At 38.7% G+C, this 12856-nt stretch overlaps 1 pseudogene; it reads right to left on the bottom strand.

The window, feature by feature from the left end:
• Positions 1-391: 391 nt before the first annotated feature.
• The window catches only part of LOC139360663 (histone-lysine N-methyltransferase SETMAR-like), a 39528-nt pseudogene continuing 27063 nt past the window's right edge, over positions 392-12856 (bottom strand).

Below are 12856 nucleotides of genomic sequence, written 5' to 3'. Positions count from 1 at the left end.
TCTGTCGCCCAAGCTGGAGTGCAGTGGCCGGATCTCAGCTCACTGCAAGCTCCGCCGCCCGAGTTTACACCATTCTCCTGCCTCAGCCTCCCGAGTAGCTGGGACTACAGGCGTCTGCCACCTCGCCCGGCTAGTTTTTTTGTATTTTTTAGTAGAGACGGGGTTTCACCGTGTTAGCCAGGATGGTCTTGATCTCCTGACCTCGTGATCCGCCCGTCTCGGCCTCCCAAAGTGCTGGGATTACAGGCTTGAGCCACCGCGCCTGGCCTATTCTTTATAAATTACACAAAATTCTTTGGTTGGTGCAAAATACTTTAGGTTGGTGCAAAAGTAATTGCAGTTTTGGACCATGAATTTTGAATCATTATAACTAGGCTCAAACACATCTTTATTAATCAAAATAGTAACCATTACAATTGACATAAGAATTAAGAAGAAATTACTTAGGTAGATAGTAAGGGTATGGGAGTCCCCAATAAGGCTTTTCTTTTTAATGAAAAGCAGCCCCAAATTATTTTCCTTTCTAATGAACAGCAGCCTGTAAAATTAAGCTGCAGATATATATACCAGCAGTTGTGTCAATCATGTTCAAGATGGCAGCTCCATCTCCCCTTCTCTTTGTCAACCACATATGTACAGTAAGAAGCAGACAAGATGGCACCGATCAACTAGAATACCCATTTGTATAATAAGATTAGAGTGGGACGACCCTTCTCCCACGCACTATGTAGACGTCATGACTGATCGAACCAATCTAGGAGCCCTGTGTAAATCAGACACTGCCTCCTCAACCTGGACTATAAAACTTGGTGCATTCGCGCCAGCAGTCCTTTTTTTTTTTTCCCTCTTGGAGACCCTCTTTTGGGCTTTCTCAACATGAGGAAGCTTTTTCTCTCTTTTCTTCTTTTTCCATTAAACTTTCTGCTCCAAAACCCACTCCTCTTGTGTGTCTGTGTCCTGAATTCCTTCTCAACTGAGATCAAGAGCTGGGGTATATACCCCAGACAATGGAGCTGTTTCACAAGCAACACATTTTTGCCAACGAGAAATAAGTTTGTCTATTCCTGTAGCATAAAAATCCATGCTTTGGGATTCGATGAACTCTTGGAAAGTATTTTCTGCATCCTGCTGGTTGTGGAAGCATTTTCCCTGCAAAAAGTTGTCAAGATGCTTAAAGAAGTGGTAGTCAGTTGGCAAGAGGTCAGATGAATATGGTGGATGAGACAAAACTTTGTAGCCCAATTTGTTCAACTTTTGAAGTGTTGGTTGTGCGACCTGTGGTCAGGTATTGTCATGGAGAAGAATTGGGCCCTTGCTGTTGACCAATGCTGGCTGCCATCGTTGCAGTTTTGGGTGCATCTCATCAATTTGCTGAGCATACTTCTCAGATGTAATGGTTTCGCTGGGATTTAGAAAGCTGTAGTGAATCAGACAGGCAGCAGACCACCGAACAGTGACCAGGACCTTTTCATGGTGCAAATTTGGCTTTGTGAAGTGCTGTGGAGCTTCTTCTCCAACCAACCACTGAGCTGGTCATCGCTGGCTGTCGTATAAAATCCACTTTTCGTCACATGTCACAATCCAATTGAGGAATGGTTTATTGTTGTTGTTATGTAAAATAAAAGAAGACAATACTTCAAAACGATGATTTTTAAATTTTCGGTCAGCTCATGAGGCACCCACTTACCGAGCTTTTTCACCTTTCCAATTTGCCTCAAATGCCAAACGACTATAGAATGGTCGACACTGAGTTCTTCAGCAACTTCTCGTGTAGTTGTAAGCAGATCAGCTTCTATGATTGCTCTCAATTGGTTGTTGCCAACTTCTGATGGCTGGCCACTAAGCTCCTCATCTTCAAGGCTCTCCGTCTCCTTGGACCACCACTACACTGCACGTTCGTTAACAGTTCCTGGGCCAAATGTATTGTTGATGTTGTGAGTTGCCTCTGTTGCTTTACAACCCATTTTGAACTCGAATAAGAAAATTTATCAAATTTGCTTTTTGTGTAACATCATTTCCATAGCCTAAAATAAACAGCAAGTAATAAGTCGTTAGCAAAAATAAATAAATAAATAAATAGCGAGGACCCATTAAAATGATGTCCAACATAATCACATTATTTAAGAATGTATTCCAATATCAAACCACAATTTCTGACAATGCAAAAACCACAATTACATTTGCACCAACCTAATATTTTATTATAGCAGCCCAAACAGACTAAGACAATTCATGATTATTTGTGCTAAGTCGGTCTGTTAGCTACTGTGTTGAGAGAGGCAACTACTCAAATATTTGGGCTTAGATGCTTTTGTTACAGTTGTTTTCCGTAACTGGAAACTATGCCATCACATGTTTGGGGTGTTGAGCCAACAATACTGTCATCTGGCGAAACAATTACATTACTTTGAGCCACTGTATTATCAATGATGTCACCATTTGGAAAATGTGGTTTGTATATGATGCGAATGAAACAAGACAAACAGCCAAGTGACAGATCCAGGACAGAGCTACTATGCTCTGTAGGTCTTTCTTATCAGATGAAGATTTTCTTCATTTGTGTCCTTTGATGGGCGATTCAGCTATTTCCTTGAATTAGGTTATCGTGCAACTTAAGTCACTTCCATTATCCAGCTCTATCTATATTTCCTATATACAAACTCTATAAAGTTATATACCAAACATACATATGGTGTGTGTTCCCAGAATGAGTGTCTAACATGCCAGGCCCTGAAAAATGACCCCAACAACCTTTTGAGAATATATGCAAGTTATATGGAAGAATGAGAGAGGCCAGTTAGCATTAGCTTCCTAATTCCCCCCAAATATGAATGCTTAATGTATATTGATTACTGGAAATATAAGATATCCTTTTTTGTCTATCCCAGTATGAAAAGTGTAAAAGTTTGATAGTATTAAAGAGGGTATGAACAAGCCAGCACATCCTGGCTGAAAGTATAAATTGGTATGATATTTTCAAAGGGCAATTTGGTAGTATCTGTCAATTTGGTAGTATCTGGTAAAAGAAAACTCATAAGACCCAGTGATGCAACATTTATAGTGCTAGAAATTTTTCCTGTAGAAACGTCTCCACAAATGTGCAAAGATTTATGTATAAATATATTTATTGCATCATTGCTTGTAATAGAAAAAAGATGAAAAGAACTCAAATGTCTATCCATAGAGGAACTCAGAAAAATACAGAAAGGTGCATTTTTAAAAATTAGGTGGATCTACATGTACTGATATGCAAAGACAATTTGTGCTGTATAAGCCATTTAATAAAGCAAACTAAAAACAGTATGAATCGTTTGTTTAAAAAAATAGTTCTGTAATGTTAGAAAATTTTGGAATCAGTAAATGATATTAAACTAGAAAAAAAGTAAACCTTTCCTCCAAAAAATATGCATTTTTATAGATGTACTTTATATTTGTACATATATACATATATAAAATACATATATATTTTATATATCTATTTTTATATATGTATAAATATTTTTACATATAATAAAATTATTTGAATAAAGCTGACTTCTGACAAAGTCCTGATCTACTCTGTAACTCATGGAATAGATTTGGCAGCTCTCAATGTGAGCAGCCAAGTGTAGCAGAGTGGAGCTTAGCAAAAGGCTCGGAGCAATTAAAGCTGCAGAATAATTGGTCAGGGGCGGTGGCTCATGCCTGTAATCCCAGCACTTTGGGAGGCTGAGGAAGGAGTATTGCTTGAGCCCAGGAGTTCGAGACCAGCCTGGGCAACATAGTGAGACCCCATGAAGAAAAAAGCTGCAGAATAATTACCAGCCATCAGAGCTACTCCTCTGTACTGTCATCTTTGATCTGCTCTCAAGCCCTAATCCAAATGCTCAGTGCTTTTGGGACAAGAGTACAGTTATGATCAGATGACTCTCTTTAAAACCATCCTTGGCTACCTCCAGAATAAATTCAAATCATTTAGCGTGGCATTCAGGGCCTTATGCTATTTTCCAACTGTAAATCTCAACCCAATCAAAAGGCCTATACAGCATAACGTTTAAGAGTTCAGGTTTTAGAGTGGGGATGGTTAATGGGTCCAAAAACACAGATATAATGAATAAGATCTAGCATTTGATAGCACAGCAGAGTGACTACAGTCAACAATAATTTACTGTATATTTTTAAATAACTAATAGTGGAATTGGAATGTTTCTAACACAAAGAAATGATAAATCCTTGAAGTGATGGATGCCCCAATTACTCTGATGTGATTAGTACGCACTGTATGCCTGTATCAAAACATCACATGTATCCTATAAATATACACAACTTTTTTTCTCAGTAGAAGATTTTACTTCTTTTTTTATCTTTTTTTGTTGTTTGTTTGTTTGTTTGTTTTTGTTTGTTTTGGAGACAGAGTTTCACTCTTGTTGCCCAGGCTGGCATGCAATGGCGCAATCTCGGCTCACTGCAACCTCTACCTCCTGGGTTCAAGCGATTCTCCTGCCTCAACCTCCCAAGTAGCGGGGATTATAGGCACCACCATACTCAGCTAATTTTCGTATTTTTAGTAGAGATGGAGTTTTGCCATGTTGACCAAGCTGGTCTTGAACTCCTGACCTCAGGTGATCCACCTGCCTCGGCCTCCCAAAGTGCTGGGATTACAGGCATGAGCCACTGTGCCTGGCCTTATCTTTAAATTATTATTTTGTTTTGTTTTGTTTTGTTTTATGTTATGTTCCAGGATACATGTACAGGATGCACAGGCTTGTTACATAGGAAAACATGTGCCATGGATACACACCTATTTTTTTTTAATTAAGAGTTCAGGCTTTAAATGCTTAACCAGATCTAGGATTGAGTGCTCTGCCTTATCACCATTTCAACAAATCTTAAACTATTTGTCCTTTGAAGCCAAATTCACCAATCTTTTCTCCATATCCTCTTCTTCCCAGATCCCTGTGAGAAAGCATGAAACTGTCCTTTCCCTGAACTCCCACATGGTTGTGTCTATACTGCTCTCAAGGCACTTGCACTTTTTTACTAAATAATTTGTTGTTTGTTTTTTGTGACTTCCGTACTAAAATGTCAGGCCCATGAGAATGGGACTCCACCGCCATCCCCATAGCACCCAGCATATTGCTTGCACACGCCAGGCTGATAGTAAATATTTGTGGAATTAAATGAATAAATGAATGAATGCATTTCCCTTTTAGCAACACTCTCAACAATTTACATATGCTACCAGCAAGTGGCAGTAGTCTCCTTTGGCCGTTCTAGCATTCAGCAAGCTGCTGCTCATTAGAGCCTAAAATCATTCTACAAGTAATGCAATTCCCAGTTTTAGATAGTTTGGCAGAGCTGAAAGTGCTGAAATCAGAATCTGGAAATTTGAGCTTTTAGTCCCAGATCTGCCACCGACTAGATATGTGACTTCCAAATCAGTCCTTTACTTTCTGGATCTTTTTCTGCATCTGCAAAATGAAGGATGGGATGATTTCCAGAGTTTGACATTCTGTGATTTTCATACCCTGCAAACTCAAGATAACGAGAGCTATGAGATTCTTGGCTTGTTGCCATTGTCATTTTTTATCTCTTGTAGGATGTACTTAAGATAAGGACATGGACAGAGGTATTTCCTTAGAAATTCTCTCTAAATGCTCTTTCCTTGTTTGGATGTAATGGAAGATCACCAGGGTCTAACCATCCCTCTCTGGCTAGTGTTAACTCTTATGAAGAAAACGGGTAGTGATTCTTAGAAGCGAAGGAAGAGGAGGATTAGGGGAGGAGGTTCAGTTCAAGAACCATGGGATCAGCCAATGTGGGAAGGCTGGGAATCCGCTGATTTGATTCCCAGAAGGACCTCTACTGTATCTGTTTCAAAACCTCTGCTTTGATTCTGCATGAATGTGTTTTTAAAATTATATTCTGGGGAAAATGAATAATTACTGTTTATAATTACTATGATAATTTAACTATTTAACGTTTTTAAACCACAGTTCTATCTTCATCAATAAAATACTGTCCCTAAAACACTATTGGAGAGTGGACAGCTCTCGTAACATAATGCTAAGTGAAATAAACCAGATTAAACTTCTATAGACAATATGATCCATTGTGTTTAATTGTAACGTACACACATAGAAAAGGAAAGAAGGCTCCCTATAAAGGATAGGAAGCAGGAAGCCAGACACTGGAGCAAAATGGCACACATTTTAGAGGCCAGGGTAACTTCAGGTAAGCATCAGGAGAGAGAAAGTCTTCCTGTGTAGGTCGGGTTTTAAAGGCAAGAAGGACAAAGGGCTGCCACGTTATTTAGAAAAAAAAAAAAAAAAAGATGCACATAACTGAGGTTTTATATTTGGTTAACAGATATAATGGATATCACATTCAAAGTTTTGTTACTTAGAAAGATGTAAGAAAGGTAAATATTATTTTGATAAAGAGTTGAACTTGGTGTAGAAGTCTGATTCTAGCTACAAGAAAATATCTTCACTCTTTTCTTATTATCTCGGGGCAGAGAGTGCAAATTACTGGAACAAAGAGTAAATTTGGAATAAGGTCTCCTCCGAGAGGGAAACTAATAGGGAAATAAAAATGTTTTCTAGTTACAAGAAACAACCGACTTAACTTTACCTTAACCAATGATATCAATGCATCTTAAGTGTGCATGAGAGAGAGAAATTTTTCTGTGCATGTGCAGCACTGTCTAGGGGAAAGAAACAATCTCGTAATATAATGCTAAGTGAAATAAACCAGATTAAACTTCTATAGACAATATGATCCATTGTGTTTAATTGTAACGTATACACATAGAAAAATAAGTGGAAAAAAACATACAAAATATGTTCACAGTGTTTATGATGGAATTTTACATAACAGGCAATTTTACTTTTCTTCCACATAATTTTCTTTATCTTTTGAATTCTCTGTGGAACTGATGGAATGTTTACAATGTAAAAAGTAAAACTGATGTCAAGACCTATTATGTTAATAGTGAAAAAGGCAGGTATGGCTAAGGTTCTCTGGATCCTTGAAGCCCATCTTGCCACCCATACTCCAACAGATTCCCAAGGGTAGGATATAATCACAAAGATGCCCCAGGAGAGAGCCTACTTATTGCTGAATTGCTAAAGTATTAGGCTGGTGCAAAAGTGATCATGGTTTTTGCCATTAAAAGTAATGGCAAAATCACTTTTGCACCAACCTAATAGTTACTTACCCCTGGTAAACTGGCCCGCTGTGTGTGAGGTGAAAGGACTCTTTTTGCCTCTTGAGCTTAAATGAGCTTAGACAAGAAGTAAAGCCTAAGCAGGTACAAGACAGTTCTGCTTTTTTTCTCCTTGGCCCACCCTGGTTTCCTTTTTGAGTAAGGTCAAGGCAGCCTGCTTATAAAGAGGAGACCATCCTGGCCTGTCTTGTCATACCAGCCACATGAGATGCAGGGGCAGGGGAGAACACAGAACAGAGAGAACATGCACTGCACTGAAGAGATTAGCCCTAGTCCTGTTCTAACTAAAATCACTTGACTCTTCCCAGAGGAAGCTCTAACCCCTAGTAGGGGAGGAAACGGGAGAAGCCTGGCCTTCTCCTAAAGCAGGATTCCCAGACTTTGACGATGACCCCAGTACATACATACCACACACTCCCACACACACACTTGACGTAAAACTTTCACAAACAGTATGTTATCCTCGGGGCTGGCTTCCTAAGCGTGTGACCCTTTATAGTAGCACAGGGCCCCGTGCTCAGAAGAGCCCCATAGTTAGTTTAATGTTCTGCTACCACTGTCTAGGAATCTTTAATAATTTTATTTTTGAACTTGTGTGTTGTAAAGGAAGTCAAATGCAACAGTGGAGCATGCACGTGAGGGAAGTAGATGCGGAAAATTTGTGTTTCTTGTTCCCTCATTTACATATAGTGTTTGTGATTCCCCCGGAGAAAACAACTGCAGTGAACTGGCAATGCTTGCGAGTTCAGCAAGTTTCAAAAGGAGAAGGTGTGTTCCCTCACAGCTAAAGCGGTGTGGAGTAGGGTAGTGACAGACCAAAGAAGTCTGCTTACCTTTTGAACGAGATCTTATTTCACAGACAGAAAGAATTCAATGCAATGGAAGTCTAAGAAATATGAAAACCGGCCGGGCGCGGTGGCTCACCCCTGTAATTCCAACACTTTGGGAGGCCGAGGTGGGTGGATCACGAGGTCAGGAGATCAAGACCATCCTGGCTAACATGGTGAAACCCGTCTCTACTAAAAATATAAAAAATTAGCCAGGCGTGGTGGCCTGTAGTCCCAGCTACTCGGGAGGCTGAGGCAGGAGAATGGGGTGAACCCAGGAGGTGGAGCTTGCAGTGAGCTGTGATCGCGCCACTGCACTCCAGCCTGGGCGACAGAGCAAGATTCTGTCTCAAAAAAAAAAAAAAAAAAAAAAAAAAAAAAAAAAAAAAGAGAAAAGAAAAAAGAAAAAGAAAAGAAAGAAAGAAATATGAAAACCAAGGAACCCTATTATATCGTATGGTGTTATTTTCCTGTATTAGTCAACCAGTTATACTGAAAATGATGACATAGAAAAAAAGGGAAAAGATACATCAACCCTTTCTCTTTCATCATGCCTTACTCACCAGTAAACCAAAGGCAGAGACTATTTTTAGTATGTGCATGTATCGGAAGTGAAATAAAAACACTTCAATTCATTTTGTGCAGCGTTTCCACTGTTCTGGTAAAAGCTACAAAATATAAATTGTGTAGTTTTGGTGATTCTGCATATAAGTTAAGTGCTTTTATATTTATGTCTTTAAACTGGCCTTGCCTAATAAAGATTAATGGTAAATTTTACGTTAATAATTTAAATTATTTTTTAAACTTAGGGTTGGAATAAATAGCAAATAAAAAAACACTGTGGCAGCCAGGCGCGGTGGGTCTCACTTGTAATCCCAGCACTTGGGGAGACCGAGGTGGGCAGATTCCTTGAGTTTTGAAGTTCAAGAACTGCCTGGGCACCATGGTGAAACATGTCTCTACAAAAATTTAAAAATTAGCTGGGCATGGTGTGCACCTGTAGTTCCAACTACTCAGGAGGCTGAGGTGGCAGGATCGCTGAAGGTCAGGAGTTTGAGGCTGCAGTGAGCCGTGATTGTCCCACTGCATTCCAGCTTGGGCGACAGAGTGAGACCTTGTCTCAAAAAAAAAAAAAAAAAAAAAAATCTCCAATATGGCCAGCCAGTCAAGACAGAGACTGCAGAAAAAAGAAAAGAGCTTTATATTTGAGTCCCTCTAGCAACAGTATTTTCTGTCTTTTAATCGAGAAACTCCATATTTCTATTTTGTAGTGGGCCCAACAAATTATTTAGCTGGTCCTGCCTATAAGGTATGAGATCCATAATACTTTCTATTCTGGTCTTCTCTGTTTTTAAATGTTACTCATGGATACCAACACATAGAAATGATAAATACTTATGGTGATGGATACCCCAAATACCCTGGCTTGATCATTACACATTCTATGCCTGTGGCAAACACTCACATGTACCCTATAAATATGTAACACATTGTGTATCAGTAAAAGAAAAAGGCCAAGCGTGGTGGCTCACGCCTGTAGTTCCAGCACATTGGGAGGCCAAGGCAGGTGGATCTCTTGAGCCTGGGAGTTACAGACCAGCCTGGGCAACATGGTGAAATCCCATCTCTACAAAAAATACAAAAATTAACCAGGAGCACACCTATGGTCCCAGCTACTTGGAAGGCTGAGGTGGGAGGATTGCTTGAACCTGTGAAGTCAAGGCTGCAGTGAGCTGTGATCATGCCACTGAACTCTAGACTAGACAACAGACCAAGACCCTGTCTCAAAAAAAAAAAAAAAAAAAAAAGAAATGAAAAAACTATAACACATGTAAATATGCGAAGAACACAAGAAATAATAATTAATGATGTCATAAAAATAATGCTATCTTTAGTAATCCATATTACTTTACAATGGTCTAGTCCATGAGTGTATGAAATAAAAGGAGTCATGTAAACTGGGTTAAAAAAAGTGTTGCTCATGATCCACTCAATTGATTTCACGACCCCTAATGGGTTGTGACAGGCAGTTGGCAGAACCCTGCCCTAGAGGTTAGAGTGCATGGTTAACATTTCCCCAAATATTTTCTCTTCAACTAAACCAAAGTGCTTAGCAGCCAGGTCTGGGGTCAATCAAAGGTGATTTCATTTCCCCTTGAGGGAGATAATCAGAGGTATCAGGAAAGTCCTACCAGCACCTTCGAAAGGCTGCTTGACTAATTATTGTCATGGCTGCTAGAACCAATGAGATGGCTAATTTGGTCCCTCAAGGCCTTATACAAATGTCTCTTTGATCTTACCTCAGACGTCTCTGTAACCCATCAAAGTAATACTTCAATTAAGTTTATCCCAAAGCTATCCCACGTACTGGGTCAGGAAGTCACCCCCTACTCAATTTCTCATCTAAAATTATGCACAACTCAGTTATCCCAATAGGGTCACCAGACAGGATTATACAAGGTGCGCTAAATATTAATATCCCACAGAGGAAGCTGCATTTCTAACAAAATTAATACTGCAATGGTTCAGAGCATGAGCTTAGAAGTCAATTAGATCAGATACTAATCCTAGCTCTGTCCCTCTCTTAGGCATGTAACTTAACCTTTCTGAGTATTGTTTTACTCATCTGTAAAATGGGAATATTCATATCTATAGTGTTGCTGTAAGGATTAATGTTGCAAAGTGCCTAATAGCACTTAGTAAATAATAGCTGCCATTATTGCTGTTGTCTTTTCCAACAGAGATATTTAAGTAAAATTATCTAAAAAACACCTTCCTTATACAATTCTGTTTCTGTACTGTTCTGCCCAGCCAAAAGGGTCTTTCTTGAGTGCCTGGTTCAGTGATTCTCAACTGGAGGCGACTTTGCCCACTGGGTGATATTTGACAACGTTTAGAGATGTTTTGGTTGTCATGACACGGGGTGAAGGGTTCCACTAGCATCAAGTGGGAAGAGACCAGGGATGCTGTCAAACATCCTACAGTGCACAGCACCCCTTACTCCAGATACACACACAACAAAGAATTATACAGTCCAAAATGTCAAAAGAGCCAAGGCTGAGAAACTCTGCCTTGGTTGAAGCCTGGACCAGCATCTATTAGAAAGTACATAGCTCCTTCACCACCTCCAAAATTGCTTTTTTTTTTTTTTTTCTGATTTTGAACAGTTAGATTTCAGATTTTGTGATAATTCAGTCAGACCTGGCCTAAATTTGTCATCATGAAATTTTTAGGCAAATAATTAATAAACAAGATATGTGTGTGTGTGTATGTGTGCCTATGTGTGTATATTAGTATAGTGGTGAGGGGTGATGGTGAGAAGTACTTCCTTGAAAGAATTAAGCAATTTTAAGTACTCCAGGAATAAATTACAAATGAATTTTATCCATCCATACAATGGAAATCCTACAGGAATCTCTATTAATCTACCTTTTAACCTACTTTAAATTACTGAGTGATTACATGAAATGAAACTGGTAGAAAATTCAACACCTCCAAAATTATATTACTCCAACCCCATGACTCCTATCTTCCAAAGTTCCGAGAGCTATCAGACTATATGGCACGACCAGGGCAAATTTTGATCCATTCATACTACAGAATACAATGCAGTCATAAAAGGAATGAGATAGAACATTAGCATAATAACTAATATTAATTCAGCATTTACGTGCTTTACATTCAGGATCTCATTTGGTTCTTATAGCATTATAAGGTAGATTCTATTATGATCACTACCACCTCCCACACAGTTTTACAGATAAGGAAACTGGAGGTGGAAGAGGTAAGGTGACACGCAAGTAATTGAGGTTAGTTTCTTGAAACTTGAGAGTTTTTTTTTTGTTAACCAAAGATAAATAATTGCAGTATGGTGTAAGTCAATTGGGAGAAACAGATTCAACTGGCTTATTATACTTTTAAAGGCCTGTATTTCTTCACTTGTGATTTACTTGCTTTAAGATCTTATTTTAAGTAGAGAGTAACTCTTCTTATTGAATTTCTCATTATTTTGATTTTTTGTATATTCACTGGGGAACCATCAGTACAGGCACCATGGAATGTAACTGGGATATTAAATCCAAGCTGAACATTTGAATACTTATCCCCATATTATAATGCAGTGCTTCTCAAAGTGTGGTCTGTGGACCCATACAATTCCTTGAGACAGTCTTAGGGGGTCCACAAGGTCAAAACTAATATAATATCAAAATATTATTCGTTTTTTTCACTATGTTGAAGTTTGCACAGATAGTGCAAAAGCAATGGTGAGTAAAACTGCCAGCCTCTTAGAATGAATCAAGGCAGTGGAACTAAACCACTAACTTGTAGTGGCTTTTGTAGTCTTCAAGAACACATTTTATTGTAGTCTTCAATACCACATACTCAGAGAAAAAAAAAGCAGTTTCATTTAAGAATGCCTTTGGAGAAAGAGGAAAAATTATCATTTTTATTAAATCTTTTATATTGCAAAGTAACGAAATGAGAAGTATGCATAAAGTAGTTCCATTTTGCACTGAAGTATAGTGGTTGTTTCACTTGTCCAGTTGTTTGAGTTGAAAGATAAATGTAAAACATTCATTGATATGACTTCACATTCCACGTTACAACTAAACTTTAAGAGGAACTACCAAGCCAAATTAGTTTACTGGTGAATTCTACTACTCATTTAAATATAAATAATAGTAAAACTACATAAACTCTTCCAAAAAATTGGAGACAATAGAATACCTCTCAACTCATTCTTTGAGGCCTACATTTATCTGACACCAAAGCTATAAAAAGAAATTACAAGAAAAGAAAAGGTCTGTGGTTACAAACTAAT

This window comes from Macaca nemestrina, chromosome X (genome assembly GCF_043159975.1).
Source record: "Macaca nemestrina isolate mMacNem1 chromosome X, mMacNem.hap1, whole genome shotgun sequence".
Taxonomy (NCBI): domain Eukaryota; kingdom Metazoa; phylum Chordata; class Mammalia; order Primates; family Cercopithecidae; genus Macaca; species Macaca nemestrina.
The sequence above is the reverse complement of the archived record's forward strand: the minus strand, read 5'-3'. Positions and strand labels throughout refer to the sequence as shown.